The following is a 15,827-nucleotide window of genomic DNA, read 5'->3' as shown; positions in this document are numbered from 1 at the left end:
GATTGGCTGCCTAGCGTGCAGCATCGGGGCCCAAAGCTCGCATGCTCCCACCAGCTCCATTTCTCATTATGGAGGCAGGTGAGTGGAGCAGCGAGGCGCGGCGCCCATTTTGGGACAAAAACACTTTAAAAAGTGTCTGGATTCCCTACGAGCCCCAGCCACCATTTCCTGGTCTCTCCCCCTCCAACCCACCTCCCATCCTGCCCACGGGCAGTGATTGGCTGCCCCTCATCTCATAACCAGCCCTCCCAGGGCAGCCCTCTGCCCGGCAGCCCCTGCGGCTAAGGGCCCCAAGTCCAAGAGCGGCTCCCACTATGGCGGCTCCAGAGAGTGTCTGCAGGTGTCAGCAGGGGAAGCCAATGAAGCCACCAGACACCGACAAAACTGTAAGTGCTGGCATGTGTGGGGAGTAGAACAATTACTCTACTCCAGAAAGCTCCTGCCACTCTAACTTACCTTTCAATGGCCTGCAGTATAATGTTAACCAGTACCATACCCCGAGAGAACCACAAAGATTAGCCTGCACCAAATCTAGACAAAATGTGACTGCTAGCATATGCCGCACTTAGATGGAACTCTCAACCTTAGCCCGTGTCGCATCTAGATAGAAATTACGATTGTTAGCATATGCCACACTTAGATAAATTCTCAAGCTTTGTCTGTGTCAAATCTAGACAGAAATGTGATTGTTAGCATATGCCGCACTTAGATGGAATTTCTCAAGTTTAGTCTGCACCAAATCTAAACAGAAATGTGATTGTTAGCATATGCCACACTTAGATGGAACTCTCAACCTTAGCCCGCGTCGCATCTAGATAGAAATTATGATTGTTAGCATATGCCACACTTAGATGAATTCTCAAGTTTAGTCTGCGCCAAATCTAGACAGAAATGTGATTGTTAGCATATGCCACACTTAGATGAACTCTCAAGTTTAGTCTGCGCCAAATCTAAACAGAAATGTGATTGTTAGCATATGCCACACTTAGATGGAACTCTCAAGCTTAGCCCGCGTTGCATCTAGATAGAAATATGATTGTTAGCAAATACCACACCTAGATGGAATTTCAGAAATGTGATTGCTAGCATATGCCACACTTAGATGGAACTCTCAAGCTTAGCCCGCGTTGCATCTAGATAGAAATATGATTGTTAGCAAATACCACACCTAGATGGAATTTCAGAAATGTGATTGTTAGCATATGTGATTCTTAGCATGCACCACAATTAGAATTATGAACCTAGCTTGCGCAGCATCCAGATAGAAATGTGACTGTTAGCATGTACCGGACCTAGATAGAATCCCACAATTGCAAGGACAGCAAGGCCAAATAACCAACCAACTAACAATTCCATCCCTCTGCATACACCTCTCAAACTATAACCAAACACAACCACAAGCCTTAAACGCAGCAATCCGCACAAACTTCACATCAATGCAACAACAAAACAAACCACACATAGACTTGCACAACAGCACACGACGACTACGGACCATAAAACACCCCAAACACAGCCGACGGACCCACCGAGCTGAGGCTGCCAACAGCACATCACTGCTCTCTTGCACTTTTCCAGCTTATTCCCACTAACCCACCCCTTCTCCTCCCCTTTTTCAGAGCCGCCAGAGCGCCAGGGGACCACTTCGGTGTTGATAGTGCGCGGTACAAATGTCCTTTAACATTAACATTAACAATAATGAAACAGACATGTCACACTCTCCTATAGAGACTGGTAATTCATTAGTACAAGTAACTCTGCTCGTAGCTCCAGAGAATCCTTGCACATTCATGGCATTTCCCATTACTGATATTTTCCCTCTCGTATACATGAGCGAGTTGGCCCAGTGTCTACTAAAAAAGAAAAAGATTTGGCTCCTATTGTAACACAAACCCTTGGTTCCTCTTGGGGGTTTGGTGTCACTGATAGTACTGAACACATCAAGTCACCATGTAAGCTGTCCTATTGTGGGTATATACTCATCCCTGTACCTGTAAAAGGACTTCCTCCCACTATAGTGATGCTCCCTACTCTAGGTGTCATTAACTGTCCCGTATTTGCACTCTGGTGTATCTGCATGGGTGCATGCTGTGACTGCCCTTTTGGCAGATTAAATGGTGTTTTCTGTGGTTGTAGTACCTGTTGCATTTGCAGCGCTTGTGCTTGATACACTGTTTGATCTTGGGCCACTTCCATCCCTATTTTCCGAGCTATATGCTGGAGGATAAGCTGTCCCCCCTCTTGAACATTGCCCATTCTGTACATACCCTTGGCTCCCACAAGTTTGAGCGATATGCCCTGTCATGCCACATGTCCAACATATAGGAGGGGCTTTTCTGATTAGCCCCACTTGATTAAATCCTCCTTGCACATTTGGTTATCATTCTGTACATCCTGAAACCCGCCTTGATTATTCTGAAACCCACCCTGATTATTCTGGAACCACTTCTTCACCTGAAACCCATTCCTCCGTCTCGCAGCGTGAACCCATTCCCTCCTTGATCTGCTTGGTATTTCGCTGTAACCACTGTTTGCTGCGTTCCCAGCCCCTCTCCGCTTGTCAATATCGCCCCATCTATGGCATATTTTGCCAATTTCTTCTGAACTACCTTAGCCTCCTCAAGTTGCCTAGTATCTTCCTTTTTCTTATTTTTCTCTTGCAGAAGCCGGCAATGATGCGTGATAGTCAACTTTATCTCTGCCCATGGCTTCGCTTCCATTCCCACTAGTTTCTTAAGCTGTCTCTGTACATGTTGGGCAATCCCTGACACAGAATGTGGTAAAATACTGGCACTGATTTCCCCCACGTCTCCCTTGTTTCCAAGGTCCATCGTTCCTGAATACTTTGAATATAAGTATGTCATCTTTCATTTTACGTGCCATAATTGCACCCATGCCTGACATATCAGGATACTGTACCCTGAGTGCCTGCCAAACATCTGCTCTACAATTATTATATGGTGCTCCATCATGAGCTGTGTTCTGTGCCATGACACTTGATTAATCTGCTCTCGTCCAAATGTCATCAGCCCTTTCCCCGAGAATGGCTGCTACAAGACCTTTAATGTTCCCTATATCAAGAGTATTTGCTCCTGTCATCTTTTCTAATTCATAAATCCATGTTCCCACACCCGCCGTTAAACTAGGGCGTTTACATCTTAAATTATCCTTGTCCATTTGTGGCCAGGGGATATACTGTGGTCTGGCCCCTCCTTTCTCCAATAAGGAGAACTGCCTGAACCCAAATCCACAATCGGCTCCCGTTGTCTGCCTATCCATAGCTGGGACAATGGTTCCTGGTTGCCTTCTTCCTGGCAATAACCTCAGCCTGTTCACATATGGTGGCGACTCTCCCTTCTCACTCTGCAACCGTCCTTTAAATCGCTTTGGATATGCCATAGGAAATGGCATCCTATCTATAAGTTACTCTAGATCAGACCACCTCACTTCCTTGTCTGTCTGCAAACGCCCCTCGGGACTGCATGCACTTTCTCCCTCCTTCCCATGGAAGTCTTCTCTTTCTTCGTCTGACATATCTAGTCCTCAACTGGTATGACTCTTTTCTCTTTCGTCCCTATTAAAGGTTAGATTGTCCAAAGACAAGGCTCTATGCTTGAGACAAAACAGGCTTCCTTCTTTGCCTTGGGGCAACTATAGATCGATCTCCTTTTCCTCTACTTCCTTATTCACCTTTTGTTCTCATATCTTAATCGGCTCTATCGATCCTATCTCCGATGCTCCCTATGTCAAAATTCTCCTCTACGGTTATCGTTGATGTCCCTGCCGTTGCTCTCTGTGATGGAAGAAACTTCTCTATGTGGCTCCACAATATTACTGGACTTGGTTCCATTCATTCTTTTTCAATGCAATCAATATTGCATTCCCTCTGCCTCCTTTTTCGTTCCATTTCTTCATCTAATTCCCTTTGTTTCCTTGCTTCTCGTCTAACTCTTTCCCCTTCTTGTCTTTTCTCTTCCCTCCTTTCATTTGCTCTATGCACTTCATCTTCCTTTCATCTTTGCATTCTTTAATCCCCTAATCTCTGAGCTTCTTCCTCTTCTCGCTTCTTTTCTTGCCTATCTCACTCTCCTCCACCCTTTCTTCTTTCTTTTGCTGCTGCTCTTCATATATTTGTTCTCACTTTTGTCTATCCTTTCTCTAGAGTTCATCCTCTTTCAATCGTTGCTCTCATTCCCTGTCTTTCTATCATGTTATTCTTGATCTTCCCTTTGCCTGACTTTCTCAATACTTTTCCCATCGAGCATAAGCAATATCTGTCCACCCATCCATTTGTTCTGTACGAGCGTAGCCTTGTCAGCTTTCTCCTTTTCTCCTTTTCATCTCTTAGGGCCTCATTACACGGATGGCGGTAGGGATTTACCGGTACTGGTAAAATACTGGTACCGGTAAATTCCTACCGCCTTACTATGAGGTCCCTTAGCGGGTTGGTGCTTTAACGCCTGCTTTTTGCAGGCGTTAAAAACCAACCCGCTAAGGGACCTCGGAGCTAATTACGGCACCGCAAAATTGCGGTGCCGTAATTAGCGCCTTCCCCATTCCCATAGAGCCCTATGGGGCAGAAATGGGAATGGGGAAGGGCAATGGCGGAAGGGGGATTTACCGCCCCACCAACCTTGGAATGGGGCGGTAAATCCCCTTTCCGCCAAAGCGGTGCCGGTATTTTACCGGCATGAGCCATGGCGCTAATAGCGCCATGGCTCACCGCCTTCCGTGTAATGAGGCCATAATCTCCCGTTCTATATCTAGGGTCACATTTGGTCAATAACTTTTCTCCTCTTTGTCTCGTAAGACCTTAAAGGTCTTCTCTTTTCCTTTAGTCTTTTCTGAGCTCTCGTCACTGCTATAAACTGGCAGTTCATGTATCGGATTACTATATCCTGTCACTGTTTTTAATTCCCTTAATGGATACAATGCTTCATCTTTTGTACTATCGCCATTTACTTCGGGTGGGGGGAGCAAAAGGCTAGGCGCCTTCCTCCCTGCACTGATTGCGCATCCAATCCTCAGGAGGTCGGTCTTCTCATTCCTCCTGATACATTTTCCAGAGCTCTAAACTAGGTCACATTTTTTTCCAATGTCTACCCTGTGTATGCAACATGCAAGCATGTGGTCATGTGTTGCAAAACCGCTTTTGCCAACGATCCCCCTTGTGGCCATGGCATGAACATCTTGTCTGCTGTTCCCTTGACCCATTCCGCACTATACTATTTGAGCTTGGGTACATGTTTCGGCAGTGTCTTGCACATATGCATCAGTGGAGTAACATCCCCCATTGTGGGATGCCTCAACCGACTGTCAATACTTACCATTGATTACACAAATACGTTTCAGAAAAACAACAAATATGAGCACACTCCAACTCGCCTCTCAAAGCCTCTACTTCTCAATTTATTCAATCTACTTCTTCAGTCGAGGCCGACAATGACTAAAAAGGTAGATTATATATTTTTATCCGTGCTCAACACAGCCTATCTTTGTCGCTCTTTAACACTTCAATTTTTCAATACACAAAATTCACAAACAGACAAACTAGTTGACTTTACATATATCTCCTCAGCGATCTTCGCTTTTATCTCTTGCCCGTAAAATACCCTGATAGGAGTGTGAATCATTCCAACTCTTAAACCTTGTTTATGTACCGCCGAAGTACCCACTTGGGTTTTGAAATGACTACTTCTAAAACTCCTTGAGTTAGGTAACTGGGCTCTACAGACGTTCCTCATCATATAGCTTTGACGCTCTTCATCATATATTAATCAATCCCCGTACTTTATTCTTTTACCACAATCCACATTCCCTTATTTTGCCAGTCCCCTCAATCTACTCACCATTCGCCTTTCAGCTCCTGACGCACAGGATTGTCTCCTCTTCCAATCAGCCACCATTGCCTTCGGTTCGCTCAGCGCCTGTGGAAACCAGGAGGGATTTTGTGAAAGAGGGACCCGTCCCACCTGTATCGTCTTTTCTTGCAAGAGTTATATATCGGCTGCTTTCCACAGGAAGCCTTGCGATCCTCCAACTAAATGGCGGAGAACGTCCGATTTTCCGAAAAATTCTAAAAGCCTACTGGTTGATGGGTCTAACGATCCTCTTTCTGCTACCAAGTGAACCCAGAGTTCCTTTAAGACGAGGTGCTAGTATCTGAGATGGATGGGGATGCAGACCTTACTCATACATCAATAATCAGACGCACTCAGGAAGTTTGGCAAAAACACAACAGTCTTAATAACAATTCTTTACAACAGGGAGTACAACAGACATCAACGGACGCTGCACAGCACAACAGTCTTAATAACAATTCTTTAAAACAGGGAGTGCAACAGACATCAACGGACGCTGCACAGCATGATCTCCATGCATTTCATAAGAAAACATGACTATACTAACAATTTGTCATTAGTGACGTCATACTACATAGCAAAATAAGAAAACCTATGGGAGAACACCTAAGTATACTTTCTATAAGGGTGGGGCTGTGATTGGATCTCTAAGGTCAGGTGGACAACTAAGCCCTATGCCAAGTCATCTTCTGTGTCACACTAAAATACAACCTTCTATTGGATTCCAAACTACAGGGCTCCTTGCTACGTGGCCCTCTACAATTGGTTGGCACACTTGTACCATTCTGGAATAATCCACTCGCTAGCAGCACGCAAGCTGGTACCCCAGGTGCTGGAGGTTGTCCTTGTCATGCCACACCAACCAATTAGCCAAACATCCATTATCACTCCTGCTGTCTGTCAGTCAATAAGTCTTTGAACTCGGCCTTGCAATAGCCTCTCATCTCTGGTTATAAAAGGGAGTGCGAGCATGGACTTATCTTCTGATTTCGGTGTAGCTCGTCCCAAAGTCTATTTTTATCTGACCTTGCGACTTGAGACCATGTTTTGAGCTCCTTCACTGCATTTAATACTATTAAAGGAAGAAAATATGGCACTTCTAGTGTTTTTCCATCACACCTCAAACAGGAGCACAACTTCCTTCTCACGTCCATTGTATCTTTTTGAGTAAATAACCAGGCTCTTGGCGGCCAGACTCTTCACACTGGGCCAGGCACTCCTTGTTGAATCCTCCTTCACCGTCAGCTGTTTTATTCTGCTGCGCCACACTTCCAATCCTTCTATTAACAGGGTCTCGGTTTTGCTAAACTGCATCGTGGAACATACAGATTCTATACACACAAACATATATATGGTCACCTGATTGGTAACATGTGAAAACTACAGCTACCAGAATCCGTAGAGACTATAAGAGCTACTAATTGGAATCACCTGCATACCAGCACAGCCTCCTTGATGATTGTTTGTGACAGCAATGCACTAGGAGGAGAACAAAAACAGAGCAACTGTACAGTAGATGGGATCCAACGCTGTTAATACTTTTTCGCTGTTTTGGGATTCAACCCTATTAATACCTATTAAATTGTTTTTGGGATCTAATGCAATTACTTTTTGTATCAGGTCTAATTTAACTGGGAACTGGAGTGCGCGCCTCGCCATCTCCCTTTTGTTTCTTACAATGTTGGAGTCCCGGGCTACAGAGACAGCAGCACCGGGGTTATTGTGCCCCACTTTAGAGAACCACACTGATGGTGTTCTCTCCTGCCCCAAATTTGGGAAAGGCTTGTGCACTAGGAGGGGTGTCGGTTCCTTTTCACCTGATTAGTAACATGTGAAAACTACAGCTACCAGAATCCCTAAAGACTATAAGAGCTACTAATTGGAATCACCTGCATACCAACACAACCTCCCTGATGATTGTTTGTGACAGGAAAGTGCTAGGAGGAGAACAAAAACAGAGCAACTGAACAGCAGGTGGGATCCAACCCTGTTAATACTTTTTCACTGTTTTGGGATTCAACCCTGTTAATACTTATTAAATTGTTTTTGGGATCTAACCCAGTTACTTTTTGTATCAGGTCTAATTTGACTGGGAACTGGAGTGTGCGCCTCCCCATCCCCCTTTTGTATATTTATATATTGGCGCACCGTCTGCAGTCTAATCACTACGTATATCCAGCCTTATGATTACTTCATCTACTTGCGTTACTGCATCTGTACATTTATGAAACTGTTTAGCATTTTCTTCAGTGCTTCTCCTCACGTGCAATCTTCATTTCTCTCCCAAAATGTTGCATGTTTCTCTACTTCACTATCAGATTCTATAAGGGCTATACACTCTTTTCATTGGCATCTCTTCTGGGTGCGTCATTTCTGCTTCATGTGACATCACCAGTCTTCTCTTTCACTCATCGGCACACTTCTTCCGGTAGTTCCTTCAGAAGACCATAATTTCTTCAGGGATACATCATATAGGGTTTGTTTTCTCAATGGATACTTTGTTTGAGGACTCTTCGCGGTATAGGTACCTTCAGTGGATTTGCGCATGTTCCAATTTCCAGCTGCCAACATGTAGGCAAAATGGGGGTGGGACTTCCGGTAGAGGTACTTGGCTCCTCTTCTACAGTATGTACACAAGAAGGGGAAGAGTATGTAGTAATGGCACACAGGGACCAAATAGAAATCAGTTTTCCCAACTTCAGCAGTTTCAAAATATTTCTGGGAATACAGATGCACAGCAGACTACTAGAATTGCCAACATTTTTTACAACAACCCATCTTGAAATTATTTTTCCATTGACTACACATCAGATGCCATATTGTTTCACTAGGACAGCTCGAAGCAGGGGCTGGAACCCTCTCCTATCCCTGTCAATCAAAAAGGGCCCTATGTGACAATGAAAGTAAGGGATAGGCTGCACATCTTTCTAGTTGACACTGGTGCACATAAATGCTCCATTGATCAATCATCAGTTCCAGACATCACCCTGTCAGGGCAACAGAATGTTTCCGTAGGGTTTGCTGGCAAACCTGTTATAAGTCCAGTCTCGCAAACAGTACCTATTTCACTGGGCCCATTTACTGATGCATGTCCTTTTTCTGTTAACAGCTAGCTGTAATGAGAACTTGTTAGGGCTGAATTTATAGAAACAACTACATGCTGTTATTTATTGCTCCCCTGATGGTGTATATTTGATTATTTCACCCCGACACACTTCTACCTCTCAACTGTTAGCACTGCCACTACCCAGTGAATTACAAAATGTATCTACTCATTTATGTGTTGTTAGTGATAACGACATAGGGATTCTCAATGTTGAACCTGTACACATCATGTTAAAACCACATGTCACATTACCTTGCATACTTCAAAACAAGGTCTCAGCAGAGGGAGAAGCAGCATTGAAAATAATTATACCAGATCTCGTACATCAAGGTGGCATAGAAGAACACATTTCTGGTAGTCCTTGTAACAGTCCCAGTCTTCCTGTATGAAAGAAACGTGACAACCCCTTGACTTACCATTATGTAATTGATCTATGAGCTATTCATAAAATAGTTCCTCCTCAATTTCCCATTGATCCTGACATCACTACCATTCTTCAATGGTCCCTGCTAGGCTACTCGTTTCTCTGTAATTGATTAGAAGCATGCGTTCTTTAGTATACCCATACACCCAGATAGCAGATACTTTTTTGCCTTTAATCTTGGTGGCTGATCCTTCACCTTCACTAGAATAACACAACGGTCCACTGAAAGCCGTAGTATTTATAGTAGAGCCCTCCAGGATACTGGGTACACTAGAATTGCCTTCATCTTGCACATTTGTACAGTACATTGATGATCTATTTATTGCTGCAAACTCTGACGAGTGTTGTCAGGAAGGCACTGCATTGTTGTCAACGCATTTGGTGGACAACGATCATAAAGCTTTGTTAAAAAATTTCCAGTATCATCAACAGGAGGTTGTCTACTTAGGATAGATGTTGAAGGAGGGTAGATGTCTCGCTCCTGAAAGAATTCCAGCTATCTCTGACATAGCGGTCCCAAACACACAAACTGAAGTCAGGACTTTCATGTGGATGGCATCCTATTGCAGGCAATGGACACTGCATTTTTCTCATTTTATTAAGCCTTTGCCAGCACTAACAAAAAAAAGATGTGGTTTTGCCGTTATCTTGGAATGGAGCTCGCCACAATGCTTTTGTTATGCTTAAGATTCTTTGTGTTCAGCTCCCGAATTGGGCACACTGAGTTACACTAAGGAGTTGTGTTATTTGTGCATGAGAAAGATGGTTGTGTTTTGGCAGGATTAACAGAGGAACATGGAGGAAAGAAAAGACTGTGCATATATTTTTCCTCCACGTTGGATTCTGTTGCATGCGCTTTGCCAAAATGTTTTAAAGCAGCGGCTGCAGCCGCTGCCTCAGTAAAACAGAGTGAAGGCATGGTTTCGGGTCACTCTTTGACCTTGATGGTGCCTCACTCAGTAGATGAACAATTAACAGAATGCAAACCCAACATCTCACATCCACTCTCCTCACTAGATACAAGCTTATTTTATTTGCATCCCACATCAAAATTAAAAGATGCAATTCCCTAAACCCAGCTGAAATATTACCTCCTCTAGAGGAGATTAGCCTTCCTGACACCAATCATGATTGCATCTTTGTCACCGAGCAGGAAAAAAAAGGAAGAATGTATTCAATTGACACACCCCTGCCATCTCCAGATGGAGAAATATATTGGGACGGTTCTTGTTTTAAACTTCCAGAAGGCACTTCTACTGCTGCCTATGCAATCACCACACTATATTCAGTGGTTGAAACTAGAAGCTAGAACCTACCATTCTGCCCAAGCAGCAGAAATAATTGCCTTAACTTAAGATTGTGAGATATCCCAAGGGCTCAAGGTAAACATTTATACGGAGAGCCAGTACACCTTTGGGGTAGGTCACAACTTTGGAAAACTATGGGCCGAGAGAGGATTTTTAACATCCGACGGTACCAAGATTCAGCATGGCCCCTTCATAGTACAGCTGTTGTCAGCATTAGCATTAGCATTAAGCGAACATCTGGCAATAATGAAATGCGCAGCCCACCAGAAAATTGTTGACAAAATTGGAAATGCTAACATGCTAGCAGACAGAATAGCCAAACAAACGGCCAGAGATTTACAATCAGGGATGTATGAGCTAGGTCCCTTCAGATGTGTACCCGATACAGGGATGATAGAGGAAGATTAACAGTGTGAAAGAGATTAAGACTGAGGCCACAGCAGAAGAAATCAAAGAGTGGGGGATCGGGACCAGCCCAACTGGATGAGGAACGATGTTGGGTTGACCATACCAAACAGAGATTGATGTTACCAAATGCTTATGTACAGGCTATAGTTACTATGGCCCATGGCCCAACTCACATAAACGCTAACGGTATTTGTAAACACTTAGACCCAGTATGGAGAAATGACATTTCCAAAGTAGCTGAACAATTCGTGCAAAATTGCATGCTTTGTTCACAACATAACATTGGGAAAGGGACATCAGTGCCTAGGGGCAGTTGTGGTCCACCTTCCATGCCCTTCAAGGAAATACATTTTGATTTAATTGAGATGGAGTGATGACATAATCTTAAATATGCCTTAGTGTTGGCTTGTGTGTTTAGCAAATGGATTGAAGATTTTCCTGTGAAAGACAATACAACCATCTACACTGCAAAGGTTATGTTAAAAGACCACTTTCCCCTTTTTGGATTAACAAAGGTAATCTGGTCCGATAATGGGACCCATTTCACAGCTTCAGTTATACAGCACGTGTATGAAGGTTTACCGATAAGGAAGACATTCCATGCAATGAGCCACCCACAATCGGCTGGTTTGGTAGAGAGACATAACTGTACCTTGAAAAATAAATTAGCGAACATATGTGCACACAGTAAACTAAAATGGCCGGACGCTCTTCCGTTGGCCTTAATGTCAATGAGAACCACAGCTCAGGCAAAAAAGGCCTCTCCCCCATTAGACTGTGATGGGGAGACCTGCCAATGTGTGGGATGTACCCCAGCCAAAGTAATTGTCAGAGAATGAATATCCATTATGGATTATTGTAAACAGTTGACTTGCATTTGACTCAGGAAGCACTGGCCAATAGATATGTGGATCCTGGTCATACCATTCGACCGGGAGCCATACGTCTTGGTGAAAGACCCAGAAAAAAATCCATTGAAGCTCACTGGAAGGGACCATACCAGGTGTTGTTGGCCACTCAAATGGCTCTGCGAGTGGAAGGGAAGAAACACTGGATACACACAGCACACCTGAAATGAGTACCTTTGCCTTTGCCCTATGACAAGTGGGTAGAGGAGGGGGTAGATGATTGTGAGACATAATACATCCCTCAGTACATACCCTTCAGTAACAGAAAATACACCAACCCTGATTTGGAACAGCCAGACTGTCATGATGCCTGCTCCCGGAACACCAGAGCAGGCCCAGCAGCCCCGGAAGCAGGCATCATGCCACTTTGAGCATGCCCAAAAGCCCCAGTTAGGGGCTGTTTGGGTACAGTCCTGGCGCCTATGGCGCCAGGCTCATAAAGATAAAGTCAGTCCTGGCGCCATGGGCGCCAGGCTCATTATTGATAACTTACCTGAAGCAGACCATGCTGCTTACTCACCTGAGGCAGACCATGCTGCTTGAAGACTCAAGCCAAATGAGGCTTAGGAGGGACTATTTTACTGAAGGGACTATTTTGTTACTTGGGTGGGGCTGTGGAAGAATACTTACCTGGATCTTCTTCCAAGGCTATTTAAACCACGCTCGGACAGCCACACGTGCTTCGCGTTATTCTGCTTGCTGCAGCGTAACGCTCACCGTGTTTTCAGCAGCTCCAGTCTTCAGCCACGCCCGCTTCAGTCCTGGGACTCCTGAAACAAGAAGACAAAAAGGATAAAGGTTAGAACAGGAGTTTTAACTTTAATCCTTACCTGGATCCTGATCCATTTCGCCACGGAACTGAAAGAAAGAAGTCTTTGAAGCATTGCTTCACATTCCTACGGCGCCGCGCTGAACTCACCTCCTTGGCGGTAATTCAGCATTCCATCACGCTCTCTCCATCTCACGGCCGCCCTCCGACACCTAAGGAGACAAAGACAGCAAGGTGAGCAAGGGGACTCTCTAAGGCCATACAAGCTACCCCCAAGGACTTACCTGATTTACCACGGGAGGTACTCACCTCATTTCGGGTCGGCGCAGTCAACTCTGCTTCATCGCCGTACCCCGGCCCCTAAGGGGTGAAAGCAAGGACAATACCAGTTAACCCCCACAAAACTTACCTGATTTACCACGGGAGTCTCACCTCATCTCGGGTCGGCACAGTCAACTCTGCTTCATCGCCGTACCCCGGCCCCTAAGGGGAAAAACACAATAGACTTACCTGAATCTTACCGAGTGCCATTTGGAAATCTTCGAGTGGATTAATCGGCAACTTGCAAGGAATCGGACAGAGTGAAGAGCAGACATTTGAACTCTTATGAACAATTGGACTTTAGAGTCAATACTGGAACTCACCAATTCCTCTACGCCAGTGAAGTAACTGGTCATCAACGCGCCCCTGCGGTCGACGCAGGATGGAGAGCTCATCCTTCCAAACCATCAGGTGAGACTAAGGAGGGGACATCAAGAGTGATCAGTGGGAAGACAACGGGAGTGGGGAAGGTGGGTTGACACTCAATTCCACGGGTAGTTAATTCCTCTTCTCCTTTGCAGAAGAATATTCTTGCGAGCCAGACAAACTAGGCTGAGCGGGCCAGTCCAGTTAGTCATCTCGGCGCTACATGTCACGCTGGTGGAAGTAACAGCGGCCCAGTTCCGGTCGACGCCCCCGTGGGAACCAGGTGAGCGTAACACAGACTCTCACATCCTCCAGACGTGGACACACTGGCCAAGGATCCTTCCATGCCTGGAGTAACCCGGGACAATTTGCGACCAAGGAAATAGATAGGGAAAGACTACCTAAAGGTAGGAAAGTGGGACTGTGTGGGTTCCACCCACAAGAAACCAAGATGCTCGGAGGTAGAGGGGGCAGGGAAAAGAAGACTTCAATCAACATAGGCCAGGTGGTCAGGTGCCACCCACGGATGAACTTTTCAAGCCTGTATCAGTGAGGCTTCTTAATGGACACTGAGAGACTATGCCCCTTTTTGGATGACACAGGAGTGAGGAAATGGAAGGGTTTACTACAGGAATCGTCAGGTCCAAATGCCTGTGGTCAACCCGAGAAAAATATGTAATAATTGGTCTCATTGCATGTGTCATCACATTCAAATGCAGGATGGGCATGATGCCACCTTACTTTCAAGGCCATATCATTGAAAAAGTCAGTGGAAGAGCCTTCAGGTCCTGCGACCAGAACTTTCTTTTCATTCCTCAAAGTAGAACAAAGAAAGCGGAGAATAGCACATTCTTCTTAGCAGCACCCAAGTTGTGGAATCAACTGCCGGCAGACCTAAGAAGTCAAGGCTCTTTGTCGGCATTTAAGAAAGAGCTATAAACTCTATTATTTGCTTAACATCTTATGGTGGATGCCTCTGACCCCCTGTGTCTGTTTCAAGAATATACAGCTGCAAAATATCTTCTTTTTGTTTAACGTTTGTTAGTCCACACTGTCCGCGCCCTACTGCTTCTGGGTCTAATGTGTGCAATACAAATGTTGTAAAGTAAAGTAAAAGTAAAGTCATGGTAATATTGATGAATATTTTGTGGCTTCTCAAGCACTTACACTCACTCAGAGTACTGTTGCCCATGTCCAGCTCACCTACCATGTCTCCTTATCAGGTACAGAAACACACCCTTCGCCCCCTTGATCTTAAGCACTGGGGTGGGTATCTTAAAAACACATTTCTAAGGTTATTAAACAATACTCCTGTGGTGATCAACAAAAGCAAATGTTGGGTGTGTTCCCATTTTCCACAACATGGAGAAACGGGGCTAGGATAGTAAATACATCCAATCCCTTTGTCCAAGGATTTCTATGCACCCTTTAGGACCATGCTCTATAGCAAATGGAATGACAGTGCCACAGGGAACTTTGATGGGACAAATATTAATGTTTTTGATCAACAGGTAGTGTTGCCCTTGGGTGCACAGTGTTTGCTAATAAAACTGTAAAGAACACTGGGCCTCATTACACAGATGGTGGTACGGGATTACCGGTACCGGTAAGGGTACCGGTACCGGTAATCCCTTACCGCCTTACTACGAGGTCCCTTCGCAGGTCCCTACCTTAACGGCTGGTTTTATCAGCCGTTAAGGACGGGACCCGCAAAGGGACCTTGGAGGTAATTACGGTACTGCAAATTGCGGTACCATAATTACCACCTTCCCCATTCCCATTGAGCCCTATGGGGCAAAAATGGGAATGGGGAAGTGCCATGGTGAATGGGGAATTACCGCCCCCGCACACCTTGGAATTGGGCGGTAATTCCGCCATTTACCATGGCGGACTCTGTAAAATACTGGCGGCAACCATGGCACTAATAGCATTTACAGCATCAATCATACCAAGTGATGATCGTTGCTTAATGGCCGAGCAGGCAGAGCACACAAATATTAGGTGAACTCAAAGAGTGCAATTGATCTTGGAAGGAGAGTTTTTTTCTAAAAATCGATGGGAACAAGGGGTGAAGAGTCGCAGAGCTGGAGGAATAAGATGATTCTCAGAAGAAGGGGTGGGACAAATAACAAAGAGTGTTGACAGTATGGAGAAATCATTTGCATTATCTGGCGTGGCTCAAAGAACCAGAAAAACCTGTTAAGGTAGAGACACTTACCCATTTTTCTCTATGTTTTAAGGGCAATGGCATGGTGCCCATTTGCACAAATGGGAACTGCAGTGACACTTTATGCATTGCAGATTTGGCTGGAGGTACGGCTGCCCTTCTCAACAACGTTCGGATCTGTGGACAGAGT

Source organism: Ambystoma mexicanum, chromosome 1p (genome assembly GCF_040938575.1).
Source record: "Ambystoma mexicanum isolate Mex_15411 chromosome 1p, UKY_AmexF1_1, whole genome shotgun sequence".
In the NCBI taxonomy this organism is placed as follows: Eukaryota; Metazoa; Chordata; class Amphibia; order Caudata; family Ambystomatidae; genus Ambystoma; species Ambystoma mexicanum.
Note: the sequence above shows the minus strand (reverse complement) of the source record.